Source organism: Pangasianodon hypophthalmus, chromosome 18 (assembly GCF_027358585.1).
Source record: "Pangasianodon hypophthalmus isolate fPanHyp1 chromosome 18, fPanHyp1.pri, whole genome shotgun sequence".
NCBI lineage: Eukaryota > Metazoa > Chordata > Actinopteri > Siluriformes > Pangasiidae > Pangasianodon > Pangasianodon hypophthalmus.
The window spans coordinates 6,820,324-6,844,659 of record NC_069727.1 but is presented as its reverse complement, the minus strand read 5'-3'; the positions used below and the strand labels follow the sequence as shown (position 1 = coordinate 6,844,659).

Sequence of the window (24,336 nt, the reverse complement as noted above, 5' to 3'; positions counted from 1 at the left end):
GCAGGTTTAAACGAATAAACGAGAAAAAAAACACTGTGCATTTGAACTGATTCGCTTTCCGAAACCATGCCTTTTTTCATTTCAGTGAAGTCACAGTTATTAGATACGTTTAACGTTGAATCTTTATGTTTTTTCCCCCTGAGTCCCATTTTGCTTGGATTAGATTTTCAGTGTATGGAACAGGTTTACATTTTTGCTGACATAACAGCATTGTATGGTCACTACTTCTCATTCGGCTGGAGACGGAGAGATGCACAGATGTCAAGAGTAAAAAGAGAACGACAGACCAATACAGAGAGAGAGAGAGAGAGAGAGAGAGAGAGGGAGAAAGACTTGGAAAGCAATCATGGCATTGGATTCTCATCACACAGAGTAATGTGTACTTGAGGCCTGAGGGAGCCTGAGTGTGTAGATTAGAGAGACCTGATAAACACTGGATGCTGTGATGCTATGTGTGATTAAGTCATCGTATAGTTGGTAATATTGCGTTCTTGACTTCTTTGTGTGCCATGTGATAGAGTGAGAAATATGAGAAGAATGGAAGAAGATAGATGCAGCTTGGGGTTAAGGGTGAAAAAAATGACATGGGAGCTAATGTAAACTAATGACCAGTCCATGCCTTGTCTCACTGTAACATTAAATCAGAAACAGGTATCATGGCACCTTCTATCCATCTCATTCCAGCTATTAACATAACATCCAGTTATTTTTTCAGTCATTTTAGTAATTTTTTTTAGGCTTTTTATTATTATTTTTTTTTTCAAAACAATCATCTTGGTTTGAGTGCTCCACTTCACTATCTGAAACACGTTTGGTTTTTTTTAGGTAACTAACTGGATACAGGTATTTTAACTTGTTAATTTAGGTAGTAAAGTTAATTTACAACTACAAATGGAGCCATGAACAAACTAGAGTTGTTTCTATAATTAGCAGACATGAGAACTGCTAACAACCATTAGCTAACTAATGTTAATGCTAGCTAGTGTTATAGTGTTATTTCGTTTACTTTTTTTTCCCCAGATCAGATCAAATAAAGTCCACATGGCACCATCATAAAATTCCTAGAAAAGCCATAAAACCACAAATGACTCCAGTGAAATTCCCATAATCATCAATTAGGAGCTGAACTTTCATTATAAAGTCGACGAGAGCCTAAATATTCTGCATTAGCTACTAGAATGTAATGTATATTTCACATTAACAACTCACCCATAAAATATCTAACTATATTCATAGGAATAACCCACAGAAGCCCATTTGGATAGTGAGTTTGAGATAACAATAATGTAACTCCAGTTGAATTTCGATGGGATGCCAATTGAATAGCCATTGGACATTTTCATGGGAATTCAATGCTAATTTTCTAACTTTAATTCCAGCTGACATGAGAGAGTAAGAGAAACCCCTGCAAGCAGTCACTGATATGGATTTTAATCAGGCAGAATAATGTTGCACAGAGCACTTGGGGAACACGTGTAACACTGATAAATACTATGGCGGTGAGGTCGTGGTGTGCATCTGTATGAGAACATTCTGCTCCTGACATGTGAGAGATAATGAGAGATTTGAATGGACATTTTATGCTCCCCGAGAATGTACATATGGTTCTTCTCAAGTGCTTATTCTGTTGGTTAGAGGTTTGTATTCTGGATGTGCAGAATGTAAGTGTGTAGTCAATCCATGTTGTACAAAGTATTCATGTTCATGATTAAGGTGAAACAGGATGAGGTAGTCATAGTAGAAATGTCCAAGACGCTGATTCTATATGAACCCTTGGATTCTTTTCAAAAGTGCACATTCTCTGCAATATCATATATTGGGTTCACTTTGCAATGAAAGTTTCAATACTTGCATATATAAAATGATACTCAATGGTCAAAGGATACCAATCTGGGAAAAACAAACAACAAGAACAAGCTCAAGAACAACAAAACCTAAAATAATAACCATTGCTAGTTTTGTCAGTAGTTAGCTAATTGCAAGACTAATTTTTGTGGCTCAATTTGTAGATGTAAATGAACTTTAATATGAACTAAAATACTTGTGTATGTTCATTGCTTAATATTTCATTATTTCAACTTAATAGGTGTATATGAGTATCAACTGAATTCCACGAAAGCAGCATCTGTCTTACTTACTATGTGTAAAACAGCATACAGAATAAGAATTATAATTACTATAAGCTAATATTCAATAAATTAGGCTTATTTATTGTGGGGGTGTTAAATATTAGTGTTTAATAATAAAATAATACACACAGCCAAATCCCTAGTAGTGAATTAACACTCAGGGTGTAAATTTAACTCTTTCAGAATTCATTTGTGAACAATTGTGAACATTGTGAACATTTGTGAAGAAACCCACACTGGATCCCTTTGATATCAGCAACTACCGACTGGTATCACTTCTCTCTTTTCTTTCTAAAATCCTCGAATGAATTGTCTACTTTACTGTCAACTTTCTCTCTATCTCTCAAGAACAACCTCCAAGATCCAAACCAGTCTGGCTTCAAAGCAGCACATTCCACAGAGACTGCTCTTTTGGCAATCACTGATAAGTTATATGCTGCTAGATCAGCCAAACTGTCATCAGTCCTCATCCTCCTTGACCTTTCAGCAGCATTTGACACAGTGAACCACGAGACTTGTCCACCCTCATGAGTCTAGCAATTCATGGTGCAGCATGGCAATGGTTTGCTTCCTACCTGGAAGGTCAGTCATACAAGGTGACATGGAGGGGATCCACATATGCTCCCTGCAGACTCTCCACTGGTGTCCCACAAGGCTGAGCACTTGGTCCTCTTCTGTTCTCTCTCTATACTCGATCTCTTGGTGTGGTCAGGGTTCACATGGGTTTTCATACCACTGCAATGCGGATGACCCTCAACTCATCCTCTCCTTCCCTCCCTCAGACACTCAAGTTTCTGCTCAGATCTCAGCATGTCTGGCAGACATCTCATCATGGATGACAGCTCATCAGCTGAAACTTAATCCCAGCAAAACTGAACTGTTCTTCATCCCAGGTGATTCATCCCCATGTCAGAATCTTGCGATCTCGCTGGACAACTTTCTGATCTCACCTTCGGTTACTGCACGCAACCTTGGGGTAACCATGGACAATCAACTGTCCTTTTCCTCTCACATTGCTAATCTGACACGCTCATGTTGATTTCTCCTTTATAACATCAGAAGAATTCGTCCATTTCTATCTACACAGGCCACTTCAGACTGTATTACTGCAACTCACTCCCGGCAGGTCTGCCTCTGAGCGCCATTCAACCTCTGCAACTGATCCAGAATGCAGCTGCATGACTGTTTTTCAACCTTCCTAAGTTCTCCCACACCACTCCATTACTACATTCCCTCCACTGGCTTCCTGTAGCTGCCTGCATCAGATTTAAAACACTGATGCTCGCCTACAAAGCCAAAAACGGACCAACACCCACTTAACTCAAAGCACTTATCACACCCTGCACTGCACCATGCTCCCTCCAATCCTCTAGCACTGCTCGACTGGTCCCATCATCTCTCAGGGTATAAGCAAGGCATGCATCAAGACTCTTCTCTGTTCTGGCACCTCAGTGGTGGAATAAACCTTCCCTAGATGTCCGAACAGCTGAGTCACCTCTAAAGACTGTATTCTTTGATAGAGACTTCAAAGCACTTCTGTAAGTTGCTCTGGATAAGGGTGTCTGCCAAATGCCATAAATGTAAATGTAAATCAAAACCTTTAACCAGTCAGATTAATGAATTTAAGCATATGTTAGGGGAGAGGAAGAGGTCTTTATTTTTCACATATACAGTACATTATTATAAAGTGTAATCCTATTCTTCGCTTATCCCAGGTTGTTAGAAAGCTGGGGTCAGAGCACAGGGTCAGCCATGATACAGTGCCCCTGAAGCAGAGAGGGTTAAGGGCCTTGCTCAAGGGCCCAACTGTGGCAGGTTGGAGGTGCGGGGAATTGAACCCCCAGCCTTCCAGTCAGTAACCCAGAGCCTTTAACCATTGATCCTCTAATACATATACTATTAAATGCAAAAAAGAAAAAAAATTACATGCTTTATTATATTTGAAAGTAACCTAAACACTTCTTCTGAATTCTAAACACTTCTTGAAATTAGGGTGCTTCTGCAGCAGTGATTTAATTTTCAGTGTTTAAAACCAAGAATGAGAAGACTGCATAGAGGCAAAAGGCTAATGAGAGAAAGTGAGGGAGAGTAAGGCAAAACCAAAAATTGAGAATGAGAGATTTAGACAGCTCTATGTATGAGAGGCTGCATAATGCAGAGGATTTAGAAAATTCCCAGCAAAGTCAATGCATGCACATACACACAATCATTACTTTTACAAAATTGCTAATTATAACTGATATTAAGGTTCTTTCACGTAAAGCATAAAGGTCATTACAAGTCTGATTGAAATGTTCAGAGAGATGATGGGTGTGTCTCATGAGGATGAATATCTGTTTGTGTGTGTGTGTGTGTGTGTGTGGTTATATGTACTGTATGTCCATGCATGTGATTACTGTGTTTGTTACATTTCCTGCAGTAGGTATGCACTCTTCTTCTCTCTCTCTCTTTCACACACACACACAGACACACACTGTGTCTAGCAGAGGCATGCTTTATATGTGTTTGATGAAGGTGATCAGTATTCTATGTCTGCTTCCTGTCAGTGTCAAATTCTCAAAGACATGCACCATCCCTCTCCCCCCTCACACACACGTTCCCCATCTTCAGTCACGAGAACACTCTCAAATTGAAATTATACACACACACACACACATACACACACATACACACACACACAACGGATCTATTATAATCTAATCAGAACACACACCCTGCATTTCTGTGTCTCTGTCTTTAATTTCAGGTGAGACTCAGATATGATCTCAGGAAGAATCTTTCGCTCAGTGGCATGCCAGATTGTAGTATTAACAACCCATGGCTTGGTTTTGACTTCACATGAGCTAGATGCAAAGGTGTAACAGGCCACTCTGAGTTGTTATTTGAAGTGAAGAATGGGGTAGTAACATGTTAGCTTGGTAACATGCTTGGTAATTTTACTAGCTCGGCTCATTTCTCAAATCTGATTGGTCAGAAGGTGTTGATTAATTTCTTTTGATAGCAGTTGTAGCTTTATTGAGGGAATGACTGCTTATAGCTGTTATAAGCTATAACAGTAACTAACCTGTCTTGCAAACATTAAACAACATTAAATGTAACTATAAATGGTTAAAAAGCACAATGTGTTGTTCATTACTAAGGACAAAAAAATTAATCATTGGCAAATTGCTGTAAGAGGAATAAAACAGTTCTGGGCTGGATTTTTTTCACTTTGGGTGGATTATTTTCAACACACGTTACTCTGTTCCACACTTGTGACAAGTGCAGAAGGATTGTAATAGAGAGAGCAAATAGTGAAAGGATTAAATAATGCTCGACAGTTTTACACACTTTTAACATTTCAACACCTGTATAAGTTCATTATCTTCACTTATCCTAAATTAAATTGAATTCTCTCTCGTCCTCTCTCTTTACTCTGTATATTACTCCAAGGCTGGAACGCACAACTAACCTCTAGTTCAAGTTCAAGTTGAGCTTGATTGTCATTCTGCTACGTGTGGACATATTGTGGAACGAAATGTAGTGTCTTGCAGGACCACGGTGCTACATACAAGTTAAACATAAATATGAACATAGAAGTATGAGAAAAACAATTTGGTTGACTATACGTACTTTACAAAAACTTTACAAAAACTATACAAAGACTTTACATAGGTACTTTACATACATACTGTAAATGAAATTGTGCAAAAGAGGTATTTTGTACATGAGTTGTGCAAAAGAGGTATTTTGGGGGAATAGCGCAGGATGATTTGTAGTGCAATGCACAAGTAAACATATAAACATATATTATCAAACTGAGTCTTTGTGTGGGAGAGTGTCTATAAAATGTGTTCAGTGTACATTCAGAGAAAAGAGTGTGTTACTACAGGTGGTATGTATAGCCCACTGACCTGTGTGTAGCACACTTAGAATTGCACTTAACAGTTGGGGGGAGGGGGTAAGGTGTACATGGTTTCAGGAGGTAGGGTTTGTGGATGAGGTTTCAGAGGGGGACAGGGAGATTGGAGTTGAGAGCTCTCACAGCCTGGGGCAACACTAACACTACATATTAAACCACAAACAACTGCTAATTCTTTACTTTAGTTAAAAAGAAAAAACTAATATACAAACATGATGTGCAAAGCTACGGTTATAAGACAGAAGTATTCAGACACTTTTGTTTTTGTTATTTAATGTACTTCCAGTGCAAATACCCACTTCAAATTTGCACAAATAATTCCTTTCGACTTTGTATTTATAAATGTGAGCGAAAAAGGTATGTTGCAAAAAATGTGTTATGGTCTGATGAGACCAAGGTAGAACTTTTTAGGCATAATTCTAAAAGATATTTTTGGTGCAAAAACAAGACAACTTATCACCCAAAGATCACTATATATGGTGGTGGCAGCATCATGCTATGAGGCTACATCTCTTCAGCCACTACCGGGGATCTAGTCAAGATAGAGGGAGTCATGGACAGCTCCAAATACTAATCCATTTTGGCACAAAACCTGCAGGCCTCTTTTATACAGCTGAAGATAAAGGAAAAAAAATCACCTTCCAACACAATAACAACCCAAAGCACAAGTCTCAGTCAACAAAGGAATGGCCCAGAGCCCAGATCTAAATCCTAAAAAAAAAAAAAAAATGTGCGCACAGGTGATCCTCTCACAATTTATTAGAACTGGAGCATTTTTGCAAGGAAGAGTGGAATAAAACTGCCAAATAAAGATGTGTTAAGTTGGAAGACGCTTAACCAAAAAGACTGGGTACTGTATATAACATACTGTATATACAATATATCTAAAGGTTGCATACCAATCGAATGTGTCTTCATTTTCTCTTTTATTGAATATCTCTTTGTAGTTTAATTACATTCATAAAATTCTAAATGCTAAATCTTTTCTTTATTAATATTCTTATGTTCTAGATAAATGGTTTGTGCAGGGTCTCGTGGCTCTTTATTTGTGTAGCAGTTTTCTAAACCTGAGTTACAATGCGATTCGCAGTCCTTCATATGACGTCCTTAAGTATACATAAATGGGTACAATTATTAAAAAACAAAGCTAATACTAAGAAATTAAAAGAAAGAAAAGGAAAGAAATAAAAATTGATTTCTAAGGTGTTTTTTTAATCCTCACTGAGTCTGAAAACCCAATGTCATGTGCAAGACTGTTTCAAAGCACAGAGACACAGACAGCAAATGAACAGTTCCCCTTTCACTTTAGCTTAGTCCTTGGGATAGCCTGGACCCTTTTGTTGGAACACCTAAGAGTCTGCATAGAATTACAAAGAGATAGAAATTCAGAAATCTATTCAACAGCTACTGAAGGTAATGCCTGCTATGTGAGCACCAGCAATTTCAAATTAATCCACAAATTCACTGGCAGACAGTGAAGGGAGGCGAGGATCGGACTGATGTTCTCCCTGCACATGGTCTTTGTAAGAATATGACCTGCTGCGTTCTGGACTAACAGAAGATGAGCCAGAGCGCTTTGCCAAAAGAAAGTAAACAAACAATTACAGAAGTCCAATTGTGTTGACACTAGGGATACAAATGAATATGAATACATTATATAGAATGTCTTACTACAGATATGAATAGGAGACACACTATTATTTTTGCTTTTAGAAAACTTGCCAGAGAGTTTCACAGGGCATCTGGTTGAGATTAGAAGTTTGTATTGAAATCATTCTCATGGCTGGACTGGGAAGCTGTCGCAAGGTTGCAATGGACTTTAACAGGAAACAAACTGAGAGCCAAAGTCTTTAACAGGAAACAAAGAGAGCCGTGGTGTTTACATGAAATAGAAATCACATAGAGGATGTTTCGTAAAATAAAGTTACATTTTGCTAAAAAGTGTTACTTTCCCCTATGTATGGAGATGTTTGGGAAACCTTGTATTTTGGGTCATAGAACCAACTAAATTTGTTAGAAAATACTGTGGGCAGGCACAAACAAAATAACTGTGTGAGTTGGATTATAAATAAATAAATAAATAAATAAAGCCCTGAGTGATGTAGCTGAGGTTGAAGAACTGTCAGAACCAGAATTCACACACCATTCTGACAGTTCTAGTATTTTTAACTCTAGGATTTCTGGGGACATACTGGTAGGGTTCATATTTAATTCATATTGCACATATTTAAAAAAAAAAAAAAATCTTGTGTTTTAGTCCGCACCCTCATCATTTTTAAATCCTAATACAGATATTCAGAGCACCAAACTGATACAGATATAGACAAACCCCTAGGTGACACAAATACATGGACAATTTTCTCAATATCCTGAAGGGACAGTGCACATCTAATCTCTAGCAGATGTTTCCCCTACAAACTGTGTGAGTCCCTACAATGGAGGAATAGCATACAGGGTGTATTCCCTCCAGATAACTGGATTGGAAAAGTAGTTATAAACAGTAAGTCAATAGATGCAAACAAGTGAAGAAAATGTGGAATAATAACTTTTCAGTCATGGTTAAAAAAAATATATAAGGCATCCATTAGTATGCAGGGATAGGGAGCTAAACTTCATTATAGGCAAAAGAAAACATAAAGCTCTTGGATCAATATGCTCCTGCACTATTCAACAGCAGGCCCTAATGGCATGATGAGTTATGAGTCACACTTCTGCAATATCATTATTCCAAATGCCATACTTCTGTGTACTCGGCCTCCTTCTACTATGCGAAGAAATATGAAGAAATATTCCTTTAAAGATTTGTTTGCCTCTTTTTTTCTGGCTGCAATTGGAAAATGCATCAGTGTCACTGAACGGTCCTCAGGTGGAATTTATGTACACACACATGAGGCAGGAGTGTAAATCCAGAGGAGGAGAAAACGTCTATAGGTTCAATTGTGCACATAAAGTAGGCAATGCAATGAGGGTTTGGGTGTGTTGCCAAACATTCATGGTTTATTCATTCCATAGTTGGGTCTCTGCGTGTGTGTGTGTGTGTGTGTGCGTGTGCACACTGAAGAGGAGTGAAGTGCTCACATTTAGCATAATGATGGCCAGCGAGAGGAGTGTTAATATAATATTCAGAGCATAGAAACTCTGCTGATAACGTATTCACAGAAAAGTCAGTTGTTTGCAAACATTGCCAGTGTAATAAAATAACATTTCACTAACATCTGCAGTATTTAGTCCATTAGCTTGTATGTTTCCCTCTCACACTCAATCACACTCAAGTCCAATACTTTGAACAAGAGGTGGTCTCAGGCCACTTTTAAGCAGAATGTATTGCGATTGCTCTAAGAACACGACTCAACCTTTCTGCTTCATGCCAACTGCAGGCCGTGAAACAAACCTGCTATGTATTATGGGCTGCAGGCAGCATTTCTTTGGATGTTGAAATTTTTCAGTTAGCATGTTTAGCATGTATGACTGTCTACTGCAGGGGCTTTCAATTCAAGTTTATAAAGGCCCAGTTATGTAAAATTTCTTGCTTAGAAAATTCCAAATAAGGAACTAACATGAGTGAACAAGTTACCTTTTAATGCTATATACATTAAATACGCTAACAAGTTGACTGTAAGTAAACTTGTTCCCTCAGTTTAACTGAGTAAAACATGTATATTTAAGTTCAATTAACTTGATAATCATGTAGACTGTACTTAAATAATTAAGTTCACCTAACTTGGTGTTCATATAGCTTATTTTAGCGTCATTACAAGCGTACTTAAGTACAGGGTGTCACACTTTTTAGCAAAATGTAACCTTATTTACAAAACATCGTCCACAGGATTGCCATTTCTTTGTAAACACACACAGTCAACAAGAGGACCGCCTTTTGCAATTATCCACCAATCAGTGCATTAGTTTTCTTGTTGCCAGGCAGAACTCCTTGTATGGCCAATCACATCAAAGAAAGACCAGAGTGAGCTATTTAATGAATCATGACTTTGAGTTCGTAACAGTTGAAATCTTGAGTTTATGTATTTTTTAAGTAAATAAGTTAAACAAAGTTAAATTTTTGATTTATGGGTACAAGCACAACATTAAGTAAAGACAACATTATGGTTTACAGTTTAATGTTATAAGACAGTTTGGCCACTGTGGCCATGTTTGTTTTGCTCTGGTGCTTCACATTACCACCTTTGACTTTTGACTCTAAAATGATGAGATACATCTATTTTGAATTTGACATAAAGAGAATAAATGTATACATCTTTGTGCAGTCATCTTTAAACATTCAGTTTTTGTCACTGACTTTTTTTTTTTAAACTAGCTATGTATGTCATCAGGTTGCTAATAGAGCAAATAAAATGAAAAACCTCTAAAAAGTCTGTGAAATCTCCCCTCTCTAACCTAATGAGCAGCTTTCAACTAAATCATTTACATAAACACATGTAATTGGATAAACCACAAGAAAGATCTGCTACAGACGTGGTGATTGTTCATGTTGAGAAAACAAGAGTCACTGAACTATAGCTATATATATATATATATATATATATATATATATATATATATATAGTGGGGGTCCAAAAGTCTGAGAGCACTAGTGAAAATGCTTATTTTGCATTCTTTTATAATACAATATAATACAACAATTTTCTTTACAAATTATATTATTGACAACAACTTTCATGAAAAGTAGAATCTTTGAAATCTTTATTTGAATTTAAGAGTTTCTTAGTATTTGGTACGTCCACTTTTTGCTTTAATGACCGTGTGTACTCGAGCTGGCATGGACTCCACAAGTTTGTCTAAAACCTTATGATCCATTAAATCCAATGGCGTGTCGTCTGAACACATGCTTCAGTAGAAGAGATTAGGCATGAGGAAAACCTGACCTTCTGTATAAAGCAGTTAACATGGTCTATCACACACATTTGCTTACATTTAAATAGGGACCAGAAATAGTGTAGAATCTTGACTATTAAATATTCAAGATATTAAACAATTTACTTTCTTTGTTTTAAATATTTAAAAGGTCTAAAACCTTATGTTTAGTTACAATATTAAACGAATCCCAGATTTTCAGTTGTGGTCTCACTTTTGGACCCCACTGTATATGTTTGATTTGGCCCACTGTAAATAACTAGCTAACCTTGGTTGAAGTTGGCAGCCTAAACTAGCTAGCTTTTTCTTACCTTCTTTTCCAGTACAATACCAGTATTGATCTTGTTCTCATACGCTTTAGACATTGTCTTGTCTTGATCTCGATAAAGTACTCTTCTGACAAGATAAGATTTCCAAACCCATACAGTATATATTAAGTAATGTAGTAATTGTAGTAATCATGATCGATTCACACACGAGATAAGTGAACTCTATACATCACAGAGAGGGGATCACTCTGTACACATGGTGATCATGACAATTTTCATGCTTACTAAGTAAATTCATTTAAATTCATTTTTAATACAAATTGATTGCTTTGAACTTTATTATAAGCACTTCTTGTAGCATTCATGGTTGTCCAAGTTGCGCTTGATCATTAGTAGGTCACATGCAAGTAGGATCTGTGTATCTGTGCTAGGAGGGCAATAACTTACCTAAAATTCCCTCATGTCATTTTTTCTTACAAGTCCTCTTAAATGAATTCTATATTTTATCGTTCTGAGTTTTATACTTGGTTTTAATTTGGTTTTGGCAGGAGATGATAGAAAGGAGCAAGAGCATCCTGGAATGTCTTTATACTGAAGAAAAAGTGCAATACATATTTTCCAACAGGATATATTAGAATTACCAACATCTCAAATCAGACAGGATATATTCTATATAACCTGGAATTATTTCTTCTGATCATGTTATAGAAGGTAAAATATGGTAGTAATCTTTCCAGACACATGCATGCACAGTCCATAAAAAAATTACTGACATGACGGATTAGGACAGGACTAAAATCACAGAGATCTTCCATTACATTAATTGCATTATCCCACTTCCCCATGTAAAACTAATCCAGTACAAATAGGGCTTAAGACAGTCTTGACTACAATATTGTTAACTGGTGAGAAAGCAGCCTTAGAAAGCAGAGCTCTTCAGAAATTTCATCTAGCCTGTTCCTTTAGCTTAAAACCCTTTGTTTGCTCTTTAATGAAGTATGGTCTTGGCTCTACTGGTGCTCCTACGGTTAAAAAAACAAACACAAATAAATTAAAGAATTATTAAAATCGTTTGTCTTCAGTTACAAGAACACCCTTAAGCAATGCCAAGGCAGAGGCTGTGTACTTTTTTAGCCCTTCACTCGATTTAGCTAAACTTTTTTTCCTTTAACGGACTCATATAAAGAAATGGGTGATTTAAAAAGGGCAGGGCTAGTGAAAGACTGCATGCAGGATTGTGCTGGGAAGATATGGCTTCAGAACAGACTTGGAAAAAGCAGATGACAGATGGAGAGAATGTACCTCTCCAGCCAAGGGGAGGCCAGTGATTGGTGATTAGTTGCAAGGAAGAGCGATGGCAGTCCGAGTGGGTTTGCCTGATGGAGTTTGTCCCTCAAGAGCTTGAGGCAGGAGGCCATAACAAGTCTGTCAACAGCACAGAACGATGGCCTTCAAACAGCACAAAAAGCACACACACACCTCCATCAACTCAGCAAAACACATACTTTGTCTTGTTAAGGGAATGGATGAGCAGGGGAAAAAAGGTTTGCTTAAGGGTGTTCTGGTACACGAAGACAAATGATGTTTGTGGTTTTATTACAGCACACATTTGAGGAGAAGCTTATATCTGTTACTAATCTGTAATGGCAATACTAATCTGGTTAGATACAAGGCATTACAGCACTCACACATATACAAGTTCTTGTGTGGGTGCGTGTGTTTGCGCTGTGATAAACGTAGTGGTGATCCATCTTCTCTAATGAAGTTCTCACTGTGCTGCTTTCCTTATTTGTAGACTGACACACACTATCTGTAAAAGAGGCTTCACTGGGACCGATTCCACGCTGCCTACAGGTGTGTTTTCTAATTATCTCTCTACTCGTTCACTCTCTCTCTCTTTCTCTCTGCCTCATTCCTTTCTCTCTCTTTCTCTTTCTCTCTTGACACCCCTTGCTCTATCGCCAATAAGGACTATAACATGATAGGATAAAGCTAAAACAACCAATCCAGCCTATCAAGTTATCCTTAACCCCTCAAACAAGTTAGCTTGGGCGAATTCTTATGAATTGCTAATCATGAGACAATGCTGCTATTCTTGAGTAGCTGATATAAATGGGCTAGCAGAGCTAAGTATGAGTATGAAGACGTGAGACTGGGGCTGAATTCTTTCTAGCCCAGACTGTAGATTCAGTCAGCCTATCAGTGACAGTCATGTTTACAGAGTAAAACATCCCCTAGATTCAATCCATTAGGGCTGATGGTCACTGTGACACAGCCGTAACACTTCATCTGCAGTGATTGACAGGTTTGGATTCCGCCAAAATGCCTTTTTGGTGCTTTCAGAAAGCAGACATCCATCTGTACTGCTCATCCTCCACAGGGTCGCAGGGGAGCCTGGAGCATATCCCAGGAACCTTGGGGCATGAGGCGGGGGACACCCTGGACTTGGTGCCAACCCATTGCAGCGCGCAATCGCACACATATTCACATATCCATTCACACACCCACTCACACACTATGGACAATAGGGGGAGGAAAACAGAGTACCTGGAGGAAACCCTGAAACACGGGGAGAATATGAAAGCTCCGCGCACAGGGCAGAGGCGAGATTCAAAACCCCAACCCTGGGGGTGTGAGGCAAACATGCTAACCACAAAAACACATTTACACAAAAAAAGACAGAACCCTTTAAGTATTTAGTGTTTTTTGGTTTGAACAGAAGAATTACAACTTTTCCGTTTACCATATTTGGTATTCGGCGTGAACCCAGAAACATCATGAATACAGCTGCCTAACTGTCTTTAAGTGTGCGTGTGTAACAGTCATATGATGCCATCTGTCAAGAACAGAGGAAAGTATCAGAGACGCATACAGGATTCAAAATCCAACAGAGACTTTAATGACAGCAAACGATGAGTGAACAATCTAAAAATGCAATGAGCAGAAGCTGAAATCCAGGTAGAAAGAGATCAGGGTAAAAAGCAGACGATTAGAAAAACTAGAAAACAGAGCAGGGGTCATACACAGAAGGAAACAACAGTTTCCTTGAGAAAAAGGCTTAGAAACGTAATCAATAATGCAAACTGGAGTATGCAATCAATATGCTGATGAGCTAGAGTGGCGAGTAGGCGTGGCTAATGGTCAGGCATTCTGGGAGTTGGAGTTAACAGAGACAGCCATGGTTATAACGCCATCTATGACCCACGCCATCAACTTTAATAGTTTCACTGTTGGTCTGATAGATTTTAGAGATAGATATTAAAGCCTTCCATCTAATATCATGACCAACCGTCACTGTTGCGATTACTGCCAATATTCCATAAGCTCAAAGTATAAATAGCTTGTTTACAGCAATTACAGCATTTTACAGCATTTGGCAGACACCTTTATCCTTTATGTTTAGAGAATGAAGTGTATACAGAGGTAGACCTACAGGATAGATGTGTATAGTGAAATCTTCATTATTTCTAGAATATTCTTCAGTATCTCTTGCTCTGTCCTTGTGAAAGAGCATCATGGGGTTTTTTTTTTTGTTTGTTTGTTTGTACTGCTTTGGGTTCAGCTCACATGCCAATAATATATTCAGCTTGGCACTGGGGAGAAATTTACAATAAACAGATTTTATTTGAATATTTTCATGCTGTACCTGTAAATGTTTCATTATGCAAAGATAATAGTGTTCCACAGCTATTTTTACACTTTTATTGACAGATTTGTTATTTGACTGCTTTCTCTCCATTCCCTCCCTCAATCTCCTCCATCTGTCTGAAGTATTTACCGCCCTCTCTCTATCGTGACAAACAGCATGACAGCTCCCGCAGATTTCCAGATGTGTGTGTGTGTGTGCCTGCCTTACAAAAAAGGGGAACAGAAAAGAAGAAAAAAAGCTTAAATAAATAGTACTTATTGGTGGGAGGGACAGTTCTATAAATAGAGAATTCTGCACTTAAGCAGGTGCATGAAAGAGTGTGTGTGTGTGTGTGTGTGTGTGTGTGTGTAGCATATTTACGCTTCCTTGAAACCCTTGAGATAATTGTAATGATTTAAAGTGTAGTTTTTGAACAGCTCTTAAAAGTTATCTGTCAGAATAAGAAGTGTACAAAATGAGATATATAAAGAAGAATCATCTGTCATTCTTTGTCTCGCACACACACACACAATATGAGGAGGAGGACACATTTCATATATCCCACATTTCATATTTGTCCCTCCATACAGCATTGCAAACCCACATGCAATCATAAATAATTTATCTTCACATAATAAAAGAGAGATGCAGAGACACATACATGAAACATTGAACACATGTCACTTGTACCCAAACACATTTGTCACTGATCTCTCTGATAAAACAACAAATGAGCTTAATGAATATACAGACAGTCAATTTTACAAGCTCGAGCAAATGAATAGGTGTATGAATGCACATTTCCAAGAACCAAAATGTAGTAATATCTGGGTTCTGTGTATTAAAATGATTCTGATGAATTCTGATGAATGATGTGTAGATGATTAACTGAAGATGATCAACTGCGATGCAGTCTGATGCTTTTCCCTCTGAAACGCCAAAATTCTTCATACAGCAGATGCTGAAAGAGGTCAAAGCGAATATCTGACTTTTTAAAAGTTTTTTTTTTTTAAAGTCTAAGAATAGGTTCTAAAGTTTCTAAATATCACTTTAGTTAAAAGTAAAATGGATTGTCCATGAGTAGAAAAAAGGAGAAATCTTTTTTTTAAACTGTTTATAAAAAGAATTGTACCATGCAAACAAAAAATAACTCCTGATGGGTTTATAAACATTCATGCTGAAAATGTTTAAAGCTGATCAAAATGATAGAAAATATTATTTTATAACAAAGAATAGCAATATTCTTCAATTCAAGATAAAAATATTGGTGGGGTTTTTTTTTTTATAACTTAATTTGGGTTTTTGTGTAGACAGGTTGCAAAGATATTTCAGAGGTATGCTGCACTGAGAATGGCAAGCAGTCTAGACAGCAACAGAAACCATAAATTGTAATGGTCTTCTAAATCGTATATTTTCCAGCCTTAAATTGACTATACACAAGATATTAAATATTTGCAGTTGCAAGAGTATAAAAACTATAGGAAACAATATCCATGAGTAGAATGAGTATATCTTGGATTTGGTTAGTTGCAGTGAACAGATGTATCATTGTTTACATTGCTGCCTGTAATTTTTCAAATAAAATGACAATGACACACTAATTTATGGGAAACAATGTTATGTGGATGCACCCATGCAAATGATAGCACACTGTTTTTTTTTTGTTTTTTTTTTTTAATCTGTACAGCAGAAACATCTTCAAACTGAGTGTCAGTCTTTAATTACAGCATAAACTTTCCTCCTTCCCACCTTTCTCTAAGATCAACACTCTGTATTACATAATTGCATAATAATGAGCACATTAGACAAGTTGATAACGCTATCACAGTGCTAACTGTGTAAAATATGCAACGAAAATAGGTACACATCACATATTAGTCATTTTCTCAAACTCTGAGAAACTGAAATAAATGTGTAATTTCTTCTTTTAAAACCAATATAAGTACAGACACAAACTTCGGGCCTCGTTTATCAAGCTTACAACAAACTAATGTGTTTATCTGTAAACTGTTTGCAGGAGCATTTACATGAGAAATTTGATATTCATGAAAATCTAGTTACGTTCATATCCTACAAGAGCTCCTGAGTTTGTGTAAATTTATGTATAAGGAGACTCACTAATGTGGTCCTCGAATCACAGCGAATTTACTCATGTGTGGATCATTTTTCTTTTAAGGAGGCCGTGAAACAGAGAGAGAGAGAGAGAGAGAGAGAGAGAGAGAGAGAGAGAGAGAGAGAGAGAGAGAGAGCACTAAGCTTAACTCCATGTTTGTGAAAACACAGAAAAGTGCTTGCAGAACAAATTAAAAATAAAAGAAGCTTTGTAAAAAAGTCACCTATCTCCCGAGTCGTCCTTCCTTTTTCATGTGTTACTGCAAATGTATATACAGATTACTCTGTCAAGCTAATATTGCTTATTTATTTCAATTGCACACACAGATTTCATGTACATTTTGTGAAATTCTGTCATTTGAAGAAAAGCAATCCTAAACAAATCCATAAAATATGACAAACAAGATGCCATGAATTCACCCTCTGTGTGTTTTTGTTTGTTTGTTTGTTTGTTTATTATACCATGTGCTTTCGTTTCTGTTTTTGTCCTGTCTCTTCCACTATTTTGTCATTGGCCTGTTACTTATTGTCTTCACCTGTTCTGTGTTTGGTTCTTAATTAGCTTGCCTTCTTATAGTCTGTGTGTGTCATTGTTAGTCCCATCTTCTCGAATGTTTTGTAGGCTACCAAGCTGTATTTACTTTTGCTCTAGTTCATGGTTCTTGCAAGCAGCAGCAGTACATCTTTTTTTCCAATGCGAGACAGCATCTGTATAGAAAATCACAGACAAGTGCATCCAGACGGAACTAAAATTATCAGATGACCGCTGAGTTTGGCGAAAAACAGCAGGTCATTTGGCCTGTAATTTTCTTAGAGGAAGACAGAGAAAAACACTGACATGGCTGATACAGATGGAAATAAAGTCAAAGAAGAGCACCTGTAAAATAGAAAATTACTCCAGGACCCCATGTAAATTATTTCCTGTTCGGATAGGGCTTTCCTGTACCTTCATCCCTGCTATATATACACACATAAGGACCACAATTCCTCATAAACTAATAAATGTAATGCCTCATAAATAATAATGAGTAATCGATTTTACACACTTGACTCCTGCTTCTCACTACTGTACATTATACAAGATGAGACATTTAGTTAGGACAAAAGAAATGGCACCCTATAAAAGGAGGAAGAGTTCCTTTGAGTCTCTGCTAGCCAGTGTGCTGCAATGGCCAAGCTGCATTACTGGAAGATTTAGCAATTGCCACGCTTTCACTGTTTAGTTGTCATTTTGAGCTCTCTGTGAGCTTTTCCCTTTATAGGGTTTTGTGGACGTGGCTAAGTATAAATCAGCTGTTTCGTGAATTCACTTGGTGTCTTATGGGCAATTGACATTTATTACATATGTATGCGCACAAAAAGAGAAGCAGTTTAAAAAAAAAAAAAAAAAAAAACTAAACCCACAGCTTTAATAAAGGGTTGGCTTTTTGCTTTTTTGAAATTTCCTTGCATATCATTACATGTAATTTTTCTCACTGCAAAAAAATGACTACTTAGCAAGTGAAAATGGCCTGAATTCTTGTCAGTTATAATCAGATCCCTTGAGAATATGGTACATTACAAAGGAGAGAGCATGATTTGGTTGGATTTTATTATATTCATATAAAAGAAGTTGTTAGGAACAGTATGAATGCTGAATCCCACCCCAACATCAGCCTCAACCTTCATACGTTTTCTTATGTTTCTTATAATAGTTTTCTTGATTTCAACAGCAAGGGTGGATCTCAAACAGACTCCCATTGGAGTAAAACTGAAACTTACAATACAAAGAAAACCTTTTCACAGTCTCTTTACAAATATCTAATACAAGGACAATTTTACCGTTATAATATTAAGGCACTTTTGACAAAGGTTGTTTTGTTTGTAAACATCTTCCCTTTGGTGGTATTCATTTACACACATAATACATGGTAAATCATGTTGCAAGTGATGAATGAACCTATTTACATAGACGCCATTCTGCATTCACTCCCAGCTATCTTGTTTGTTGTCCTTTCTTTTGCCCTATTTTCTTTTCTCACATAAGAAAAATAGATGCTAATAGCATCAGGCACACGTCGAGTGCCAACATTACCATAACAGTGAAGATCAGGTAAGTCCTACCAGAGTTCCACAAGTAGCTGACAAAACAGAAATGCTCAGTTTGGGCACTAAGTCTCCTCGTGGTAGGGCTTGCTGATTTCAGCCTAAAGCTTCACAATTATTCTGTGAAAAGATATGTTGCAGTTAAGGACCCTGGTGTAACACTAGTTGTTGGTTTATCGTTTAATTCCCATGTAACAACTCTAAATCAGCTTATTATGATCTGAGAAACACAGCTTAAATAATAACTCTGCTAACCCTACATGACACTGAGAAATTAGTACATGCTTTCATAGCTGTCATGAGCAGAACTCTGACCTCTGCTGCCTCTTTAAAGAAGCATCAGCTAATTAAGAAAGCAGCAGCTTGTGTCCTTACCAGGAAAGGAAAGTCAGATCATATTACCCCAGTCTTATTCAAACTGCACTGGCTGCTTATTAAGTTCCAAATTGACTTCAGTGTCCTGCTCATGATGGTTAACGCAATGAATGGTTATGACATATCTCACTGATCTCCTGAGGCAGTATAGCCCACGCAAAGCACTTCGCTCATCTGATGCATTCCTGCTGGTCTCGACATCACTCACCCCTAAACTCCGGACTAATTTTAAAGAGAAAATTAGACATGCTAGCTCAATAACTGTTTTTAAACCCAGATTTAAAATAGATTCTTAGTCTTGGATTTTCATGCCTCATAATTATTCTTATAGGCAGCAGTAACTTGTCCATAGTGGCGGGTGAGGCAGAGCCCAACCATACATATCAGCCATTCAACAAATGTTAATGTTAACGTCATGCATTTGAAATTCCATAGAAATACTAATGACCTCTTTTTTTTTTAAAAAAAATGTTATTTGGCTGATATAAGATGACGTTCCATTGATTTGCTCATCTTTCTAGATGTTGCGCAATTGTGGGGCAATGTGTTTACTACCCCACTGAGTTATTATTGCACTGCACCTTGTGGTCAAAAACTGGAACTGTAATAGAGGCTCACTGGGCCAGGAATCACGCTGCCTCATACTCAGGGGAGGAGCAGCAGCCTGAACATGTAATTGTGTTGCCAAAAATACTTTGTGATCAGAAATGAAACTAATGTAGACACCACATCTATGATGTACGGAACAATTTCCATTTTAAAATGTACTGCAAATATATATTGGGAGAGGAGAAGGGGGATTATGGTGTGGATAATATCCATAAATCAGAAACGTGTGCACCACAGTGACCTTGTTTCCCATGCAAAAACTTAAAAAAAAAAAAAAAAAAAAAAAAAAGAAGACAAATGTGCCTCCCTTCATCTAATGAATTTTTGGGGACTAGTCTTTTGTTCGGTTTTTTACACGTACTTGAGCTGGAATTTTTGGTTAAATCTGGCAACCCTGGTTAGTGATATTAGCTCTACAGCGTTCATCTCACACATGGGAAACACACCTGCTGTATCACACAGCTGAGGAATGTCTAAAACCACTCAGAGTGAGCTGCTAGATTGTATGTTGGATGCCTGTATGTTGTCTACTGCCTATTACAGGGTTTTAACTGTCTTCATCTTGTCCTGTAATATACAACCTCTCATTAAATGTCTATAGAGACATTATGAAGAAAAATAAACCTTGTAATGAAGTAGCTGAGATGAATTCAGTGGACAGTGAACGGCCACAAGCAGCAAAAGTATCATCACTGCACGCCCACGTGGCACAAAATACAAGCAACATGAGTGACTTGGCGCTTGCTAGTGTGAACACAGGGTCAGTCAGTTATCTCTTATGATAAAGCGCATAAATAAAATAGATACAGTACATGCACACATCTCATTTGAGTTTCTTCTGGTTTTTACTGAACTGTACTCATTATCAGTTTAATAAAAACCCGGATTTACACTCTATATCTATCACATCACTGTGTGTGTGTGTGTGTGCTTGTATGGATGATAACAGTTACACTTCTCACCACGAAAGAACAGCTTTCTAGGAACAGCTTCGTTTGCTTGGTTTTTCTTTTTCACGGTACAATGTTTCTGACATTTTGCTTGTCTCAGTGTGTAATGAAGACAAAAGGAGAAAAATCACCAGCTCACTTCCTCTACTGTGCTCTTAATCCTCTTTTTACATCTTTTCCTTTCATCTCTGGACAGTTGCAATGTGAGACAGAGCAGAGTGTACACATCCACAAATGAGACTCTCACTTTAGTCCTTGACATCCACATACACAACTCACACAAAAATCATGAAAAGACGCCAAAAAAGCCATTCCTGATGATGAGCCTTACAGAAAGGTCACATGACCTTTGAATTACTGAATAATAATAATAATAATAATAATAATAATAATAATAATAAATTTGGGGGCATTTCACGTTTCACATATTTGACGTTTAATGTTTAGTGACGTTTAATGAGTCAGTTTGCTCAATTTTTGAGATCATTCTTTATATTTCTAAACATTAGTTTAGTCATTAAATGTAATGTAGTTCAGTACAAGTATAATACGCAAATAAAACTCTAGTCTAATATAATCTAATGTAATTGTTATTCTAGTATTTATCCATTGCAGGTTTATTCTCTGACATTTTGGTCCATAATAATGTGCAGTACAGTACACAGTATTTGTCTACTGTTTATGATTAGATATAACACGTAGAGGGATTAAAACCAAATACCTGAATATTAATAAAGTCACTTCATGATGATATTGACCCTACAGTTTTTGCTTCACTAATTGTTGTTACAGGTCCCTCCACCCAGCCTTTCTTGTGAAAGTTCAAGTCATTTCATAAGGTCAATTTCTGTACAGTCAGTGTCACTAAGATTCTCCTGAAAATTGGCAACCCAGGTTAAAGTTCTGTGTGATGAGTGAGATCACTGATTGCAGCTTTACTTACAACTTCATTTGCATGAAATCCAATGAAATTATAGTTCCCACTGTTTGTGGAAAAGCTTTTGGATCCTCTTAGTTGTAATTTCCAGACCGCTTTGTAGCCTACCACCTAGATTAGGGATATTCAACTTACCCCTTTCTGAACGAATGACCCTAGCCCTGTAGCTAGTCTCTGGTCTGATGAGCTGCCTTCAGCTAAATAATTTACATAAATGCTTATGATTGGATAAGTCATATTAGATGATCTGCTACAGACACCGCAGTGGTTCATGTCTTGAAAAGAAGACTGACTAAACTAGGGCCACATTTATTTGCTACAGTTTATCCTACATTCATTGGCTACAGTTTTTGTTTCTCTCAAATTCTTGGTCGATTCTGCTAAAATACATTGCTGGATCCACATCAAGACCACAGTCCACCAGCTGATGACCCCTGGCCTAAAACATTCTTCCTGACATATACAGTAACGTACAACAATATTTGTATATTGAAAAAGGTATTGATATTTTAGCTATCTGCCAGAGTATACTGAGTACACAAAAAAGTGCAGACTTTAATTTGAGAGTATTACACCACCCAGTACTTTTTTTAAGGGACCAACAGTAGTGAGAAAATTGCTTGCTCAGCTGTTCCATGGCCAGATGTGTGTTATTCTCTCATTATTTCACTTAAAGTAAGCAAATGAAAGGTCTAGAGATAATAAAGTTGTGACATTTGCATTCAGGATCTGTTGCTGTTAACTCTCAATATGAAGTCCAAAGAGCTGTCACTGCCAGTGAAGCAAGCTATCATTAGGCTGAAAAATCAAAACAAACCCATCAGAGAGATAGAAAAATGTTCTGCAATGACCAAGTCAATAACCTGACCTGACTCCAAATGAGCATGCATTTCATTTGCTGAAGGCAAAACGCCCCAAGGACAATAAGGAAGTGAAGATAGCAGCAGTCACGGTCTGGCAGAGCATCACCAGAGAAGAAACCCAGCGTCTGGTGATGTCTATGGGCTCCAGAATTGTCACAGACTGTCATTGACTGCAAAGGATTTTCAATCAAGTATTAAAAATGACAATTTAATTTATGATTAGTTTGATATTAGTTTGTCCAATTACTTTTGGTCATTTAAAAAAAATTAGGAGGAGGGGCACAAAAAAAGTGCTGTAATTACTACACCGTTCACCCAATTTGGATGTAAATACCCTCAAATTAAAGCTGAAAGTCTGCACTTTGAGGTCATATTCATTATTCAATTCATTTTTCAACTTCAATATACTGTGGAAGACAGCTAAAATAAAAATCATCAATTTTTAAATATTTATGAACCTGACTGCACATGTTATAAATCTCCCACTTCTTCAGATCAGATCACTTCTTCAGATCAAACTCTTTTCCTGTTTATTCTACCTCATGTTTTGGATTGTTGCCTTTTTGCAGGATGCACCAACATTTTAATTTATAACATTTTGGAATTCTAGTTTTGGAATATAAAAGGTAAAATTTCCTTTTTTTCCCCATTCAATAAACCATGAAAGAAGCAGACTTTTACCCTCACCAGTATGTCTTTCATGTGTGTGGAAATATGATGCAGTACAAAGTATCTTCTGTGATTTACAAAATAGTTGATTTGTATTGATTATATGGTATTGGAGTGCTTAAATTACACAATTCATATGACATTATATAGCATTTCAATTCAAGCTGTGTATGACCTCTCTACATGTTAGCTAGGCTCTGGGTAAAGGACCTCGCTCACACACAGGAGGAAAATCAAAGAATTTTTTTAAAAAAAGACAGAAAACATTCAACAAATACAGGACTGAGTATGTTACAGTAATGGAGAAAATAAGGTAAATCAAAGAGAGATGGCTCCTCAGATAGCAGGAAAAAAAGTTAAAAAGGTAAGTACAATGAGAACTAAGAAGAAAGGAAATGGGTAATGGAAAAGTGCATGGAGTGGAGGAGAAACAAGGAGAGATAGTGGATGATGACCTTGAGTCGGGCTGAGAGTAATCATTTGCTCGTCTAGGAGCCATCTCCCTCTCTCATCTCAGAGGCCATTAGCTGGCCGCTGTAATGAATGTGTGTTATTTATCGTAGAGACAGTGGCTACCTTTAGCCTTGATGAGGACAATCACACTCACCTTCAGACACCTTTATTCATTTACTCCCACTCTTTTTCTCACTCTCGCCGTTCCTCTGTCAAACCTGTACGAGATAATGAATAAAGCATCAGGGCTCAGTCAGAAAAGCTGAAAGGATGTTAAAAAAGAAAAAAAAGCTTGATAAAAATGGTTGAAAATATCAAACATCACAGCCATCAGTCTGTAAGACAAAATTTGACTTAAAGTAATAACAGAGATGGAGGGTTTATCTCAGAATGTCTGCTCCAGTGCTGTTTAAAACAATATCACACATGAGCAAATGTTAATGTCTCCATATTACTGCTTTATTAGCATCAAATTTGTTAAGCCAGT

The 24,336-nt window shown here is 37.2% G+C and overlaps 1 long non-coding RNA gene across 2 annotated transcripts in view; it reads right to left on the bottom strand.

The window, feature by feature from the left end:
- The window catches only part of LOC113532244 (uncharacterized), a 156,578-nt gene that overhangs the window by 76,868 nt on the left and 55,374 nt on the right, over nucleotides 1-24,336 (bottom strand). The window contains exons 2-3 of one of the 2 annotated variants that reach the window (XR_003403320.3): nucleotides 24,004-24,067; nucleotides 15,022-15,757 (exon numbers count right to left, since the gene is read on the bottom strand). This is a non-coding gene — a long non-coding RNA (uncharacterized LOC113532244). Of the gene's footprint in view, nucleotides 1-15,021; nucleotides 15,758-24,003; nucleotides 24,068-24,336 lie in introns of those variants that run through there. The other variant, XR_003403319.3, reaches the window with a different exon arrangement.